An 18,207-nucleotide genomic window follows, 5' to 3' on the forward strand; every position below is an offset into this window, starting at 1 on the left:
GCAGACCAACACTTAGAATCATAGAATCATAGAATCACCAAGGTTGGAAAAGACCTAAAAGATCATCCAGTCCAACCGTTCACCTATTACCAATAGCTCCCACTAAACCATGTCCCTCAACACAACATCCAGTCTTTCCTTGAACACCCCCAGGGTCGGCGACTCCACCACCTCCCTGGGCAGTCCATTCCAGTGCCTGACCACCCTTTCTGAAATGTAATACTTCCTAATGTCCAGCTTGAATCTCCCCTGCTGTAGCTTGAAACCATTCCCTCTGGTCCTATCACTAATGACACGAGAGAAGAGGCCGACCCCCCGCTCACTACAACCTCCCTTCAGGAAGTTATAGAGAACAATGAGGTCTCCCCTGAGCCTCCTCTTCTCCAGGCTGAACATTCCCAGCTCCTTCAGCCTCTCTTCATATAGCCTGTGTTCCAGACCCCTTACCAGCTTTGTTGCCCTCCTTTGAACACGTTCCAGGGCCTCAATGTCTTTCTTGCCGTAAGGGGCCCAAAACTGGACACAGTACTCGAGGTGCTGCCTCACCAGAGCTGAGTACAGGGGGACAATCACCTCTCTGCTCCTGCTGGCAACACGATTTCTGATGCAAGCCAGGATGCCATTGGCCTTCTTGGCCACCTGGGCACACTGTCGGCTCATGTTCAGCCGAGCATACACTTGGTGTTGTTGAGCCTCAAGGCGTTCTCCTGGGCCCACCGCTCAGGAGGTCTGTGTCCCTCTGGATGGCATCCCATCCCTCAGGTGTGTCAACTGCACCCCACAGCTTGGTGTTATCCACAAACTCACTGAGATTGCACCTGACCCCACTGTCAGTGTCATTGATGAAGATGTTAAAGAGCACTGGTCTCAGTAGTGACCCCCGAGGGCTACCTCGTGTCACTGATCTCCATCTGGATCAATTGATCTCCACTCTCTGACTATGATCATGCAACTTCACAAAGTCAAACTGAGTTTATGTGGGTTCTGTAGTTGCTAATATACATTTTAAGAGTCCAAGTGCCATTTTAAATGCAGTTCGAAAGTGATTTTCATAAATTTTGTATAAGATTAATTTGTAAGTTCTAATTCCATCTCTAGATGCTGTGGTCTAGTTGTATAGTGCTCATCTTTCCTGGTCAGTGTTTGTCTCCATAAGCAATGCACACAAAGAAGGCAGTGGCAGTCATACTTACATTTTATAATGCAAAAAAATTAAAATTAATATTTGCTTTTGGAAACTGAGGTTATGGAAATAATATAAAATGAATGTAGCGTAAATGAAAAGAAAATTTATGAACTATATCTGTATGTATTTCTAAACTATCAGAACATGAAATGGGCTTTCAGATGTTAAATACTGTATTGTATTCTTATTTTTTTATTCTTCTTTGACCAGGGTTAGGAGGAAGAAAAAAAAGATGATGGAATTCAGAGGATGAGAAGTGAGATTTGGGAGATTGCAAGTAACATTTGCAAGTCTTTAAACATGAAGGTAACAGCCAAATGGTTTCCGAACAGGGACATTTCATGGGGTGATTTATCTGATATGGCATTGCCATTTGTTGTATAATTTCAGCCTCGTTGCTATGGGAACCCATTTTACTGTTGCGGTGATTGTTAATCAGGATCTGTAGTTATACCATTTTTACCACAAGGTCTTATATCCTTGGAGATTAAATCATGGTTCTCATTGACAGTGGTGTTCATCAAACATTATTGCCTGAAATAAAATGTGACCAACCTTCCTGTCGTTCTTCTCAGCATTACCAGAATCGGGGAGCAGAAGCCCAAGTTAACTTTTACAGGAACTCAAGGATTCTGCCTCAGTTCCATTTGTCATGTTTGTGCAGTTCCAGGAAGAGAGGAAAAAGCTTCTGCCTTACAGTGTAATCATTTCATTTTTCATTTAATTGGAAATGAACCGAGTGATCTGCAGATGTACTTTCCACATATTCTTTCTTTGAGCTCTAAGGTAGAATTAAAGCTCATGGTCAGTGTTACTTAAGAACTCATCTCTCTATAAAAAGAGAGGGATTGGGTTTTATGTAGAATTCAATACTCAGAGTTCAAATACCTGACGGTGTAAATATTCTGCGCCTTTTCAGCCTCCATTTACTTTTACAGCTGTCCATGCAGAGAGGATGTTGACTGGAATAAGGTCAAAAAGGCTAATGCTGCAGAGGTCCTATTGGCCGTTGCTCCTGCTGATGGAGGAAACTAAAGTCAAAGAGCATGGCATCTGTGGTGCTGATACTGGTCTGCTCTTGGTGAGGTGAATAGAAAATGGACGAGGAATTCCTTCTCTCCAAATTTGCTCTCTTGGTGACCCAGTGAACTTGGTTTGGGTATTTTTCTGGATGTTAACAGTTAACAGCTTAAGGTAACCAAGATATTGTGGATGCCCTATCCCTGGAGGCATTCAAGGCCAGGCTGGATATGGCTTTGGGCAGTTTGGTCTGCTGGTTGGCAATCCTGCACATAGCAGGGTGTTGAAACTAGATGATCACTGTGGCCCTTTTCAACCCAGGCCACTCTATGATAAAAGTTATTGCATGCTATTTTAATATATATTGCTCATTTCTTTGCTATCAAAAAAAATGTTTAAGTTCTAAAAAGAAGCCATTGGTAATTTGGAAACTGATGCTGTCACCCAAAATTCACAGGAGACATGAAAAAAACAGAGTAGTGAACTGTCCCATTCAATGAGTGTTTTATGCCAAAATGTTCCTGTGGCCCAATAGGTGCCAATATTTTCAGTTGTTTCCAGTGATCATCGTAATGCAGTCATTAAACAAAACGCTCATCTCTGAGCCCCAAACTGCTGACCTCTATTGGCTGAGCTCCAGTTCTTCTGTGCCCCGTTTGACTCCTTTAATTGCGCGATGAAAAGTTGTCAACACAAAATTTGCGATCAATCGCATGATGAAATTATGTGGATTAGTCCTGATGAGTTCAGGCTGGGCTGGAAGTCTTTTTGTGATTCCTCTATGAAATGAGTGGAGTTTTGGCAGAATTTCTGAAGTGCTAAACCAGAAGAGTGCAGCATTGCTAGCGCCATTCCCAGATTTATGTTCACTGGGGAGGATTACTCAGTATGATGCAATCAGGTAGCACGTTGTAGGATATTTCCCCTACAACCTCAGGTTGTTAACATCTTTCCTAATGCACCAAATTCACAGCTTTTCTAATGTTGAGTCAGCCAGGCTAAAGCAGGAACACCTATGTCACAGCTTTGTTTCCACTTCGTCATGTTCCAAGTATGCTGAGGGATGCAGAATCAAAATATTAGCAGGGTGCTGGCCACGTTTTCCTGATCCCTTTCCTGATTTTTTTTTTTTCTCCTCTCTTATTCTTTTCCACATTTGCTGCTGCCGATACCCAGCCCCCACTATAATTCTGATTGGCTAAATTAATTCTGCAGCATCCTGCTGTGAATAATTATGTTCATCCAGTGTGGAGCTGGATGCCTTTCTCTCCACCCCCCCTTCCTCGTCTAAATTATAATGTGACAATTGAAGCTCACAGCTGGCTCATCAGAGGTGGCCAGTTTGGGAATTGGCACATCTGAATGTGCCTCTCCGTTAACTCTCTGCCTTGATTGCTTAAGACAAGACATATGTAAACCCCATGATTATTACCATTTTGTGCGTTTCACAAAGATACTGCTTTAAACTGCAAAGCTGTTGTGTTTGCTGGGGGAGGGGAAATTACAGAAATTTTTCTCTTCCCCTCCCCACCATTCCTTCTAACAATAAATAGCTGTCAGACTTATGTCAAGAATGAAATTATAGGAGCACATGAGGCCTTGATTACATTGTTTTGGATAGATTGCCATTAGCATACTGAAATGAAGTCTAATTTTTCTGTGGTTTAGCTCAGTCAAGAATCAAGTGACACAGAGGGGGAAGGGATCTCACCCACAAGGAGCAGTGATGTAATTCTGCACAGCCCTTCTGTAGCCTCTTTCAGTCATCAGTGGTTAAAAACAAACTATGAAATAAGTATGTTCTGCTGAGATTTGTTATTAGAGGGGCGGTGAGGCAGGGCTGCTGTGTTGCCGAACAAAACGTTCAGGTTAGGTGTCATTCTTTGTGAACTTATTAAAGACATCTCAAACGAAAATTGGTGTATATTTAATCTGTCTTTATGCAGCATCCAGTTCTCTCAATGTGGCTTTTATTTTATAGTGGAAGATATACTAGTTTTGTATTAGTTTTTGCATAATTCATAACGTGTTGCCAGTTTGGGCTCCTCTAATGATGTATGCTTAATTATCCCAAAATGTCTAGGGCAAGTGCCCTTGTTGTGACTCTGTTGTTTACAGTTTCTGATGATGTGCACACACTGCTTGCTAAGTTTGGATACCTTGTGTTTTGTATTCTGTGAATGTCTCAACCTTTCAGTGTTTCATCATCTATGGCTCCAACGTAAGAAGCTTTACTAGCCACAGCCACGTTGTTATAACTACCTCTGTTTCACAGGGGTGGAAGCAAATGCAAATCATTTTGCCTGATTCTTGAGACAATCTACCTAGAGTCTAGGAAGGGTTGACTGGGACAGCTGAAAGCAGCAAGAAGGGTATGTTGGATGGTCCATGATGAGGCATGAGAAGTGAGTTGGCCATGTTGGTTCTGAACAACAAGGTAGTAAGAAGAGGTATAAGGCATCTGCATCAAGTAGTGAGAAAAGCTTTGTGTCACAGCACCATGAATTTATGGGATGATGTGCACCCCACAGAAAATTGGTACTGAAACAAAACCATTTTTACCTTTCTAATTTGAAATTCTGGGTACTTTGTTATAACTTAATATAACTGTGTCAGCTGCAGTGTAACTACAACTAATTCAAATATCTCTAAAATGAAACAAAATAATTTCTTTATTCATTGAAAAGGCGGTTATGAGGCCTGATGCTTTGAAGACCTCTTAATAGCCCAAGTCAAAACGTTCTTCTTTGGAAAGAGACTGGATATTGACCATTTTAGCTAGTATTTACCTAGCGTTTGTCTTCGCTCTGCTCCAGATGGTTGAGGTTAATTTAAGCCTTGGACTTGCTCAGTAGGTTGGACTTTTTTTTGAACAGTTCCGTATACAGCTGGAAAGACAACTTGAATGACAGCTCTTGCCAAAATAGATGTGACTGATTTCCATGTGTTAAGTGATTTTGGTTGCTTCAGGAGTAGAGGCAGACGTGAAGAATAAGGGAAGAGTAGAGGTGCAAGATGTTTAAACAAAGAGCTCTCTGAGTAAAAGACAGTATCTTTCCTTGTGCCCATTGGCAATATTTTGGTACAACTTCAAAAAACACATTGTGTTGTCTCTGTATTGGTTTAATAAGAAATCTCTCTCTTGCAGTTAATTGAATGGCACTTTTGAAAGTGTGCTTAAGAACATATTTCACCGCACAGAGGTGAAATAAGTGAAGTCACTGTTAAACAAACAAAATATCTGTTCCATTGAACTCAGACCAAAAAAAAAAAAGGCAAGAATTCTAAATGGCAAAGGACAAATTCACAGAGCAAAATAATTCTGTATTCTAAATGGCAAGACGAACTCTGTTTTTTAACTGAGATAAAAATATAGAGTAGGTATAAATAATATTTTAAATATGCTTTTGATGCATAAAAAATCCTAATCAAATGAATGATGAATCTCAAAAACTTGACAACATTCCTAAATTCTAAAAATCAATTAAAATACTTTTTAGGCCTAAATCATATTTCTTGCTGAACTATAATTTCATAGGTTAGTTCAACTAACTACATGCAACAAGATATAATTGTGTAGCCACGTCAGCTGTGCTGAAGCTGATGGAGTTGTGGTTTTGATGTTGGTAGGAATTGAATACTGCCCAGTTTGAATAAAGTTTACAACGTAATACTAAAAATAATCTTAAATTTCTTGATTCCCCGTTTCCGGTGTCTGTATTTTTAACTTTAGTTGCACCATGATGTGACTATCTGGTGTGAGTACTTTTTATGAAGTCAAAAGAGTTGAAGTGTAGGAGCAGCTGGTGATGGGAATGAATCTTATAGACATTTCAAGTGCTTTACAAAAAAAAAGTGAGAGAGTGCAAAGTCATGCTAGTATCTGCATGACTTAATGAAAGAAGCAGATAATGTGCTAGCACAGCCAGGGGGAAAATTGTTATGTCACTTATTTCCCAAGAAATGTGAATTTCAGACGTAATTAACCCAGCATTCATACACTTGTGACAATACTATTGATTAACTAATCAATGATAACTAAATACACACCTCTAAATTACATAGTTTAAAACACATTACATTATATCGATGGAAACAAACCAATTAAAGTGCTTTAAATGCATACAACTAATCAGGAACTTAATACATGCTAATTGTGACCAAAATTTCAATTAATGTGTTGATACATTACATCATATTCAAGAGTGAAAAAAAAAACACATGAAGTAATCATATTCATCTCGATCATTTCAAATGATCTCTGAAATGTACTATCAAGAAGTAATAGCAATTTTTCTGCTATTTCTCAACATATTCTTGCTACACAAAGAGAATTCATTTCTTCATGTATGCGTAGAATGCCTGGCTTAGTTTGTCCCATTTCCAGGGAGATCTCATGCTGATATTGCCAAATCAATCTCTCTTTATCATCTCCTTTTGCAACCTGTGGTTGAATATTGTAATGTCTTACAAGAGATTAGCACTGGAGAGGATGAGGTGATGGGTTGTAAATGATTGACACAAGGATAAATATGGTTGTTTGGAGGATCCTTTCTCTCACAGAGTAAGGTTTGCGTGTTGAATTATTACTTGGAGAGCACTAAAAAAATCAGTGTTTTCTCTTTAGAAAATGATTTGCTGCTAATTAGAATTTGTATCAATATGTCTGTCGTTGTATTCTTTTTATTTGTAAAGCAAGCAGAATGTGTACAAATAGACAAAAGGAGGAAAGGTATGTAGTGCTCAAAATTAAATGGAAATGGGACACATAACTTAAAAAAAATCTCTCTCTGCTGTGATTAGTGTAAATATGAATTGTAATGACTCTATCAATTTGATAGGTATAGAAATAGACAGGAAATAGCTTGGGTAAAAATTGCCAAAAATGTGACGAGCAGCTGACAGATAAATAGGTACATCAGGGATTGGATCAAGTTTGATGTCAGTACACAAATTCAGATGTCTTTAGTTGCATTAGGTTTCTCCACACTCATTACAGTCACTGGTGATCTGGTCCATGTGTGGTCCAAGGAGGGCCAGTAGTGTGCACATCTGCTGAAGGATGTGCATCCTGGGGCAGGTGGTGGTCTTCCCAGCTTGTGCTGGCTGTGGCTGGGACACAAAGACATGGGAATAGGATGGTGCAGCTCATTAATTTTTCTGGCTCGTCTACATATCTGATTTGAAAAAGTTTTTGATGGCATAACTTAATATTTTCCTGTTGAAAAGAAAGTAGATTAAGAAAAGGAGATCCTTTGATTTCAAAAGAAGTGTTTCCATTTGGGGCACCTCTAGCAAGATACAAGGCAAGAAGGAGCTGAAGTTAACCCAGGAGTTTGGGAACCTGAATGTTCTCGCCATTCATGAGAAATCCAGCTTTCAGCTCCCTCCTTTGGCTAACTGGATTTTAATTTGTCATCCCTTTTCTAAGAGATTGCCTTAGTCACTAGAGAGTGTGTGTATATATATATATTTATATATAAAGTAGATATGAAGTAGATGTGAGCTGTGAGAAGTATGTAGAAAATTTATGAAGTGTTGGAAGTTCTGTTGCAAAATGATACAGAGTAAGAGAGTAAGCAATGGGATCCTGTTAGAAATATAAAACACATAAAATAAGGTCATTGTTCTGCCCTACTTGCCTGGCTGGAGTACTTTATTCTATTTTGGACATTATTTTAAAAATAGCACAAATTAACTAGGTTGACTCTTTGTGTAATCTACAGATACATAGAATTTTGCAGAATAAAATCTGTTAAGAAATTTCAGTACGATTGAGTTCTGTTTCTTTCACAAGAGCCCATCACTGAGCAAGACACGCCTAGGGCTGGAACAACTGCTGTTAGTGAAGAAAGTGTAGGATGAATGCAGTTTTGCCTTGTACATTAAAGATTGGTAAGAGGAGATGGTTTAGCTCTCTGTAGAACATGGGCAACTGGGCAAGGTTAAAAAGACTTGAGAGGGATATCTGGTCCAGCAGCTGAATGTTCTTTGCGTGAATACCTCCCCTCTGCCCTTGTTTCTGCAGACAGTGCATGCTCAGATGCTCGTTTTGTGACACTGAGAGGACACAGAGGACACTGAGAATCGAGCTCATTTTGCTTCTTCTACAGGAAGGCATCGACAGAGAAACCTTCCTGAAAAAGAAAAAAAGTTGAGTTAGAACCCATTTTGTAGCTAGAACTGTTACAGGAAGGAGGCAATGCTTGGGCAGCAGTCCTTGCATGGATGGAAGGACAACCTGCCTACACCATATCCTTACTGATAAATATTGGACTATCAAACATGAGATGATGATATTTCTGGTATGTAAAGTTCCTGGTATGTAATTTCCATTCAATCTATTGGAAAATAGTCAACAGCAAAAAGGAATTAATTCAAAAAGTGGATATTCCGTTAATTTGAGAAGATATTGAAGACAGTGGTAATTTTTTATTTGAAGAAGTGAAAATCTTAGTCCTGCCAAGCCAAGTGAGGTTAACAGTGTGTTATAAGATCAAACATTGTGTAGGAAGAAAAGGCAGTCTGTCTCTTGTCTATAGAAATCCATCTCTATATCCTCCTGTGTGAGAGAGACAGGTCTGGAGTTTTCACTTTTGTTGACTGGTTTCCTTAGGGTTATATTGGTACTTTGAGGTAATACCTTTGGTTTACAAATGATAGACTGAAGAACACAGCAGAATATTTAAAAACTTTGACCAGACCCTGAGAACCATGGGAAAACACTGGTGTATTTGAGAACATGAACCATTCTTCCTCATCTCCGAAAGAGTGAACGCAAGTAGCTACCGCATCATAACGTATTTTTACTCATTTTAAATGCAGTCATTTAAAAAGAAAAAATCTTCTCAGCAAAGACAAATTATGCAAAGAGAGGGTCAAGAAAATTTGTGCGAGAAAATGCCATCTCTTACAACAAGCAATGAGCAACAACAGTTTCTATTCCTACTAAGCGTACAAAGATAATTCCTCTTGTACTAGGAAGCAATCCATGTCAGAAAGGGATGAGTGTATTTTAAATGCCATCCACAAGATCAGCCACGTTTCCAATAGTAACAGAACCCAACAGAAAATAAGCTTCTGTGTGAACTGATCACTTTGAGGATTGGACTTGGAGATAGATCACTGCTTTGCACATTTTAATGGCCTCAAACCTGCCGATGCCTGCTTTGTACTTCAGCATGTGTGTCTAAATAAGTACACAAGATAGTCGTGGTTAATACAAGACACTCTGGTTAATACATTTTACTGTGATATTCTTTATCAGCTTGGTGATTTTAGCAGCACATACAAATAACCTCATTCAGTGATGACTTCCAAGTTTTCTTTCATAAAGGAAGCAGCATCCTTTCATTTAATTTTTGACATTTTTCCATTTGGGACACAAGTGACATTCTGTATAAAACTATGAAAATGGTAGAAGTGCATCATGCATCTCTAGGAAATGGATCTCAGAAACCAACCAATCCAACTGATGATCCATGGGATTTACTTATGGAAAGAAACAAAGAAAAGCATAAGGAGAACAAAAGGATGAGCAGGCAGGAAGCGCACCATGAGATGATAAGAATTCAGATGGCCAGGGACAAAAACTTGTAATGTTAAAAACAAAGACACGGAGGTACTGGAGCATGTCAAGGGAAGGGCAGCGAAGCTGTGAAGGGTCTGGAGCACAAGTGTTACGGGGAGCAGCTGAGGGCACTGAGATTGTTTAGTCTGGAGCAGAGGAGGCTCAAGGGAGACCTCATTGCTCCCTACACCTCAAAGGAGGTTGTGGTGATTTGGGAATCGGCCTCTGCACCCCAGGCAGTGATAGGACAAGAGGTGATGGCCTCAACTTGCATCAAGGGAGGTTCAGGTTGGGTATTAGGAAATGTTTCTACTCCAAAGGTGATGCAGTGACACAGCTGCCCAGGGAAGTGGTGGGTTCATCATCCCTGGGGGTGTTCAAGGAATGTAGAGATGTGCACTGAGGGATGTGGTCAGTGGGTATGGTAGGGGTGGGCTAGGGTTGGGCTTGGGGATCTGAGAGTGAGAGATCTTTTCCAATATTAATGATCTATGAAAGAGAAGGAAGATCACATCACTCCTGCAGGTAGAGCAAGTAGCTCAAGATAAAGAAAGATTTAGCCTAAGCATGTCCACAGGAGGTTTTTAACAATAGATTTCAGAAGTTAAATTACAAAGCTTAAGAGCATTTTTCTTCTAAAATGATGAATGTCTGATATCACCCACCATTATCAGATTCTAATCAGTTCTTGAAGTAAATAGAAATTAGTCATCTCAGTTAATTACGTGGGGTTAAAGTAAAATCTTGCTTGATTTTAACCTTTTTTCATCTTGGGAAAATAACTTGAAGTTCTGCAAGGCGTGTTCTCCTCTTGGTGCTGCAATGAGGAGGTTCCACGAAGGCTGTGTTGATGGGAGCACCATCTCTACAGTTTCTTCTGAAGTGATTTGCATTGCGTGCACATCCCACAGTGTGTTTATAAGCTTTGAGAACAGAGGTTCTCAGTGGATCCTCTAATGTAGGATCGGCGAATGGCCTGGGTTTGAAAGGACCTCAAAGATCATCTAGTTTCAACCCCCAGGGTCTCCAACCACCAGACCAGGCTGCCCAGAGCCACATCCACGTCTAGACAGGTGCACACCTCCACTTTTGTTTGGTTTCACTTTGCAGGTTTCTGACTGCTAATCTTGCAAAGATGCAGAGATCGTACAGATGTATGTAATCTTCCACAAGATCAGAGAAAACTGTAAAAAGAAGCAGAAATGTGAACTGGCCATGTATACAATACCTGCTCGAGCAGATCCCAAACTTTCAAGGTCTTTTTTCTTTTTTTTTTTCCTTTGTACGAACAATGCATTCCAATTTTTAAAGGAGCAATACAGCTTGTTTCTTAGAAAATAATGTTAAAGCACGGGTCAAACTATCACATTAATTACCTGGAGGTCATTTCGAGAAAATTACTATCAAATGTGTTGAAAAAGGTTCCATATTCTCACAGAAATTATGATCCGCTGTTTCTATGGAAACTGCAACAGTAGTTCATAAAAGCTTTTTAATGGAGGTTTACAAAAGCCCAACATCCTGAAGTCTAGCAACATTACTGAAAAAGCACACACTCATGCACACGTGGGGCTAATTTCATCTGCGCTGCAACTCCAGGCTCCAGCTGGAGCTGCATCAGGCACGAACCCAGTCCATAGCTTTTAATCATTTTCTAAGATGTAGGGATAAATATTATAAGATAATATTTGAATTGTAATCCTCAAATCTTTCTCCTCTGTTGGACGCACACGCGCTGTCGTGCTGTCAGCCTGATGGAACGGAGCAAATCTTTGAGGAATTGAGCTGTTTAAAAATGAACGGTATTTCAATCCGTAGAAGGTTCCTGCTTCGGATTTTGTTTTTATATTTCCATATTCCATTAACTGTATTTTTTCTGGTGGCTTCGGTCTAGAGCAAAGCTAAACATTCTGCTCTCTTACACACGCTTAACTTTTAGCGCGTGAATAGTAATATTGCCTTCAGTGCATAAAGATAAGAAGATGCTTAAGTGCTTTACTGGCTTAAAGCCAGATTGCTCAGCTCCCAGCAAGAGCGTGCCCAATATCAGTGATTAATAATAATGAAAACTGGAATTTGCATTTTCTTAGATAGTTTATTGATAAACATTCCAAGATGAATACTCCTCTTATCTTCCATATACGCACAGTCTGCTTCTGCAGTAAGATATCATTGTAAAGAACTTGTTAAAGGCACAATGGAATGCAGTTTGGTGTCTTGTTATTGAGAGGGCTAATGAGTGTAAATCTTGGAAATAGAGGGGTAATGTGACATTTTAGTCCCAAGTGCAATCAGGGTTATCACAGAGATTTTGGGAAGGTTCAAAACATTGCTGATTTGCTGACAAACCTGTCGTAGCTCTTCAAAGCTTGCTAACTGGCCTAGGGGAAAAAAAGAATGGTTGAAGTGATGGTGAAGAGGCCGTAGCAGAATTGAATGGAGTGAAAGAAACCCTTCTAGCATGTGCCTGCAAGTGTGCTCTATGTTTTTTTTGCTTTCTGCTGGGACTCCCTAAGGATGTCCATTTGGCTTTGGGTAATGAATGACCTTGTGGAATGGAACCACAGGCTGCGTGCTGACTATTGAATCCTTAATATTTTTGTTTCTATTTGCTATTGAATACATATTTGGGGTTGAATTTGTGATAAAAAAAAAAAATTGCTCATCTGCATAAAAAGGGTTTGGTTTATTTTGGTTAAGTGGATATGGGATGGAGGGAGAAGAAAATGGCTACTGCTTGTTTTGTCTTTTGCAGAATGTGCAGTGTCATTTTAAACGGAACCCTGCAGTTATTCCCCTTTTTGTGTAATGGTTTTGGGTGTCCTGGAGGAAGTGAAAGACTCATCCTAATGGGAAGGAGCCCCTGAGCCTCCCGGCAGCCTCACGTATGTCTTCTATCAGATGATCAGCATAAGGGCAGCCCAGGCAGCACCTCACCATGCATGTAACGTGCAGATAGGGACCTTATCAGCTGATTTCTTCCCATGGCACTAAATTGCTTGCTCCTATAAACATAAACTTCTCAATGACAAATGAGAAAATCACCTTTCTGTCTTGTCTACATCACAACCCATCTTCATTACCAGTGCATTATTATATTACTGTGCTTCTGGTAGAACCATGGAGTGGCTTAGTTTGCATGGGACCTTAAAGATCATCCAGCTCCATCCCCTGCCATGATCAGAGCTGCCAACAACTGTTCCTCTAATGCTTAAGAAAATCTCCTTTAAATTGAAAAAGAAGAATCATTTGAGTTCCAAAAAAGTTATTTTTAAAATTCTCTAACCTATTATTTCTGTTACAGTATTTAAAATTACATTGGTGTTCTAATGATGAACTTGATAAACTATTTTTATGGAAGGAATGAAAATACTACCAATCATAAATAGAGAGTTAACAAAAATACATTTTTTTTCCCCCAGGAAACTCTTAATATCAGAGGAGAACGTGTGCTATTACTGTCTGAAAAGGTGCCTCATTTCTAAGAAGTGTCTGTTTGTCTCTCAGATACTTTTCTCTGCATCAGCAAAGAGGAAAACAATGAGGGGTGCAGTTTAAACCTCAGTCACCTGCTTCAAAATTTGGCAGTCCAACACACGTGCAATTTCATTCCTTGCAGTGTTGCTGAGAGTATTTATTTAATTAAATATCATCTGTTTCCTCATTAATATGTGGCTCTTCTTGGCTATTTTGTTGTTTCCTTTGTGCAGAAATCATCCAATAAATTTGCATCGGCTCTGATGTATTTTCTTCATTAGATGCTTGGGATGATGAGTCCCCAGGCAGGCCTTAATTTGATTTACGGTGTACAAAGAATTGAACCTTTTTACAAATTAAAACCCAAATGAAACAAACCATAACCTTCACTGGAGCTCCGAGAAGTGCTGCCATTTGTTCACTTCCTTTTGAACCATCACAGAGGAACTGCAGTGATATCATAGCACACTGTTAGGACTGCCAGCATAGAAATAATTCTAAAAGTATTTGTTAAATTAGTTAAATAGCTCTTACCAAGGCAAAAGTATTCATGAACTTAATGCAGGAACGTGTTTATCTTCCTTCTGTTTTATTGGCGCCCTACTTCTATATTACATAGGTAAAACACATTGTTTTGTGTTGTTTTACTTGCAGAGGCATTGTTGACGTGCACAAGCTTTATGCTGACAAAAGTGAGGTAGAACAGCTTCAGAGCTGCATGTGCTTGAGAAAGCAGAATGAAATCATAGAATGGTTTGAGTTGAAATGGATCCTTAAAGGTCATCCATCCCACTCCCTGCACTGAGCAGGGACACCCACAGCTCCATCAGTGCTCAGAGCTCATCCACCCTGATCTTGGCTGTCTGCAGGGATGGGGCAGCACTCTGTGCAACCTGTGCCACTGCCTCACCACCCTTATTGTAAAAAATGATGATTATTTTGAATGTCTGAATTAAAGTTATCTGCAATTTATAAAAGTTGAATAGATAGCCACTGAGGTCTGGGACAATTTTCTAGCAGAAGTCTGGCAGTGTCGTAGGCCATGCGAAACAAATCTGTGAGCAACAGGCAAGCTTAATTATAAGTGTATTAACAGTGAGGCTAACATGCTGGGTTTCTAATGAAAGAATCATGGTCATTGTTTTCATATTTTCCTGGTAATGAATGATTCAGATTTCTCAGAGCGATTTCTAATATTTTGCTACTTGATCCTAGTTTGAAGTGTGGTCAGCAAATACAGACATTAATTTTGCAAAATATTACTCATGTGGTGTACCTTTTCCTGGTAGATTATACAGTTGAATAAGATCTTCTTGTGTGATTAATTTGCAGTAGTGTGCAATCTCAGTTCATGAGCCCATTTCTGCTGAACAAGCACTGCTTAAGCCTAAACGCAGCAAGTTGGGGTGTTCTCATCTTTCCAAAATCTCAACCTAGTTGTTTTGCAGGAATACGTTGTGAGAATCAGCTCTGTGTAATGCAGGGTGTCCTGAGACAGCAGCACTGATGGGAGTCATGCTGACCCCAGTGTCTGCTCTGTGTCCCTCACCCAACTGCAATGCACTTCCATGCAGTAGAACACAGAAGTGGTACCTGCTGTGATCATGCTTCTCCATCTCTAATTGTTATCTTGAGATATATAATGGTAGAAATGAATTGGGCTGTAGTATGTTTTATACGTCACGTATGTCATAGAATCATTAAAGCTAGAAAAATGCTCTAAGATCACCTAATCCAACCTTTGACCCACCCCACCATGCCCACTGCCCACGTCCCTCAGTGCCACATCCCCATGGTTCTGGAACACCTCCGGGTGACCCCACCACCTCCCTGGGAAGCTGTGCCACTGCATCACTGCTCTTCTGGAAAAGAAATTGTTCCTAATATCCAACCTGAATATCTGCTTTACAGTGAAGTACAGTTAGATTGGGAAGTGGCTTAGTTCAGTTTACACGTGCCAGCCTAGGTGCATAGCTTTCTGGTTACTGTTTTTGGTCCTCAAAATCTTTCGGAACTTTTATCTCCCACGCTGCTGAGATATTATCCCCAACTTAAAGCATTAAATTATACATAATTAACCTTCCCCAGTTCAGAAGCCTTATGACAAATGTAAGGGCTGAATCCAAATCCTGTGCAGCTGACTTCAGCATATTTACAGTTGCACACTGTTTAGATCCGTGATTGTAATACTATGACTTCTTAAATCATTTAATTTCCCTGTATTAAATTTTTTTCCTTGTCAAGAACTAGCACTAATTCAAATTATCTCTCTTTCCGCTGCTGATTAAGTCATTAACATTTACTCCTGATTTGAACATCAAAACCTCTAATCAAGCACAAATATTAATGGCTCTCTTTGGTGCTGTTCCTTTGACCGGGGTGGAAGCATACAGATCTGTGGGACTCTCAGGGCACGATCTATGGCTGGGAAAGTGTGAGGAGAAGTTGGGAAATCTCCCACCTTTCTCCCCAAATTGTTTCTTCAATGGCAACGTGGGTTATATACTGAACTGTAAGTCCCATCTGTTTCTAGAACATTCATTTACCTTGTGGTCTGTCTCTGCTTTCCCCCCTCACTCATTCATCCTCTCTACCTTTAGACGTCTTGGAAAGGTGGAGGCATAGGATTGCAGTGGCAGGAAAAATTACACTACTGTATTTAATAGATTAATATTAACTGAATATATTGAGTGAATAAATGAATATAATCAGATGGTCTACTAATTAATCAGACAAGATGATCTTGCAGTCCTTTTTATCCATCAACTTCGTGATGGTTATGAACCACGAATGAACTTCATTCATTCATAGTCTTTCTCCTTGAGTGTGGATATTATTAAATTGGTGATCTTGGTAGTATGTCTTTACTCCAGGTTTTTTTTCAGTAAGCCTGCCCTCTTTCTCATTGCATTTTGATGCTGAGAAAACAAAATTTACCCATGAACAGTAACCACAGTAACCGCAGCATCACTCTAAAGACACTTTAATGCAGGACCTTCTGTTATGTTTGATATTTAAAATAGCTGTATTTTGATACCTGAACATTTCCAGATGTGTCACAGGAATTCAGGGACTTCTTCACATTTTTGTGTTCGTGATGTGCTCGCGCCCAGTTGTGCTCATGGGGTTGCTGTGTCTGAATGGGATGAACAAGAGTTTGCCAGTTGATCTCTATTTTCTTTTGCAAGAGTAGAGCTTATTCAACATTCATATGAATGTGCTAGAGGTGATAAGCATGCAATCAATTGACTTTATTTTTTGGAAAACTGAACAGAAGGGAGTCCAAAACACTTGGAGGTTTGCGAAAACGCCTTCAGTAGCTTTTGAGTGACTCTTTTTTGGCTGATAGCTGTAGTGATGGCCCTAAAGGACGCTTCTTACAGTCTTTATACTCCTGTGCTAATGATGATACAGGATTGGGCGAAAGGAGGGAGGGAGAAGAGGTATTTCTGAGAACAGTTCCCCAACCAAATATTGCCCGTCATGTTCTATAATTTATCAGCAAGCTGACAGCCTATTTCAGACTTGGAATCCTCCCAGCATTTTAAAATAAGTCACCCTTCTCAGCTGAAGTAGTTCTTTGCCTCTTATCTTAGCTGTACTGTTTGTGGAATAGCATAAAGGAAGGAATCTAGCTCTAAATTAAATGGCTTGGTGTTGTTCCAGTGCTTACTTTTTCCTGCCTCCATGAAGTGTGTCAAGATCCTTTTTCCTCTCAGCTGACTGCAATCAAAATGTCATTTTGTCATTATTGATCCTTTCTTATTAGAGCTTGGAAGTGCTGTGTTTTGAAGGGCTGCTTCCTTGCACAAAGTCGGCAGTCAGTACATGAAAGTTTCCTTGTCCTCACTTCTCCACAAGTATCTTCTCTTACACTTCCCTTATCTTTTCATGTACATGGGGGAGCAGTTTTAAACTGAGACAGGTGAGGTTTAGGTGGGATATTAGGAGGAAGTTTTTCACACAGGGTAGTGACACTGGAACAGGTTGCCCAAGGAGGTTGTGGATGCCCCATCCCTGCAGGCATTCAAGGCCAGGCTGAATGTGGCTCTGGGCAGCCTGGTCTGCTGGTTGGCGACCTGCACATAGCAGGGGTTGGAACTGGATGAGCATTGGGGTCCTTTTCAACCCAGGCCATTCTGTGATTCTGTGATTCTATGAACGTCTGGTCTGAAAGAGGGGGGTTCGTGCTCATTTTTCCTTTTTTTGTTCCTTTTTTAAAGCTCAGAACTTGCTGAGCTACTCAGAATTCTGCTCATTAAAACTTTCAGCCCCCTCTTCCTTAGTGCACGGCAGGACATTACAGCACCTTTTCCCCTTCTGTCTGTTTTTAGTGCTCTTTCCTCTTTACCATCATGCTGCTACTTTGATGGAACAAATGATCTGTTTGTCATATTGGAGACTTACCTTTCTACCCTCAGATCTCTCCTTACAGAGCTGACTTACTGGATGGGCATACCTCTGGTGAGCTGCAGACTGCAAATGCCCATTATTGCTCATTTCTCCTTAGGAAATTTGTGAGCATCTCAGCAAGAGATGAGACTTTTGCTGTGCTTAGTGGCGGGACAGCCAGAAAGAGTTGTGCTGGCTTAGGTCTGATTCCATATAAAAGTACTGACTAACGCTCCACTATGAGAGAGCCAAACTCCCTTATTCACACTTTCTGTTTCTTTCTGCTTTTGCTCATTTTTTCCAACCTGGACATGAATGTTGACTTTGAATGCGATGAAATTTTTGGGTAGATCAATCAGAAAAGGATGTTTGTCTTCTCAAGCAGTTCCCTCTTTTTTCTCAGAAGTTACCATTGACAGGGAAAGGTTTGTATGAGTTTTGTTTGCAGGATAGGTCTTCTAGAGGAAGCCTCCCTCTCAATTTCATTTTTCATGGTTCATGCTTTTTTCTGACCATTGCATGCTTGCAACTTTGTGGAAGAAATTCAAAGCAGCAAATGGAA

General features: G+C 40.1%; 1 protein-coding gene across 3 annotated transcripts in view; it reads left to right on the top strand.

Moving 5' to 3' along the window:
* The first annotated feature begins 1,407 nt into the window (after positions 1-1,407).
* Positions 1,408-18,207, top strand: part of MSRA (methionine sulfoxide reductase A) — a 213,904-nt gene continuing 197,104 nt past the window's right edge. Inside the window, exon 1 of one of the 3 annotated variants that reach the window (XM_031552651.1) lies at positions 1,408-1,492. The gene's annotated coding sequence lies outside the window, so the exon portion shown is untranslated. The remainder of the gene's footprint in view (positions 1,493-18,207) is intronic. The other 2 variants (XM_019613395.2, XM_010708107.3) reach the window with 2 other exon arrangements.

This window comes from Meleagris gallopavo, chromosome 2, assembly GCF_000146605.3.
Source record: "Meleagris gallopavo isolate NT-WF06-2002-E0010 breed Aviagen turkey brand Nicholas breeding stock chromosome 2, Turkey_5.1, whole genome shotgun sequence".
Lineage (NCBI taxonomy): Eukaryota > Metazoa > Chordata > Aves > Galliformes > Phasianidae > Meleagris > Meleagris gallopavo.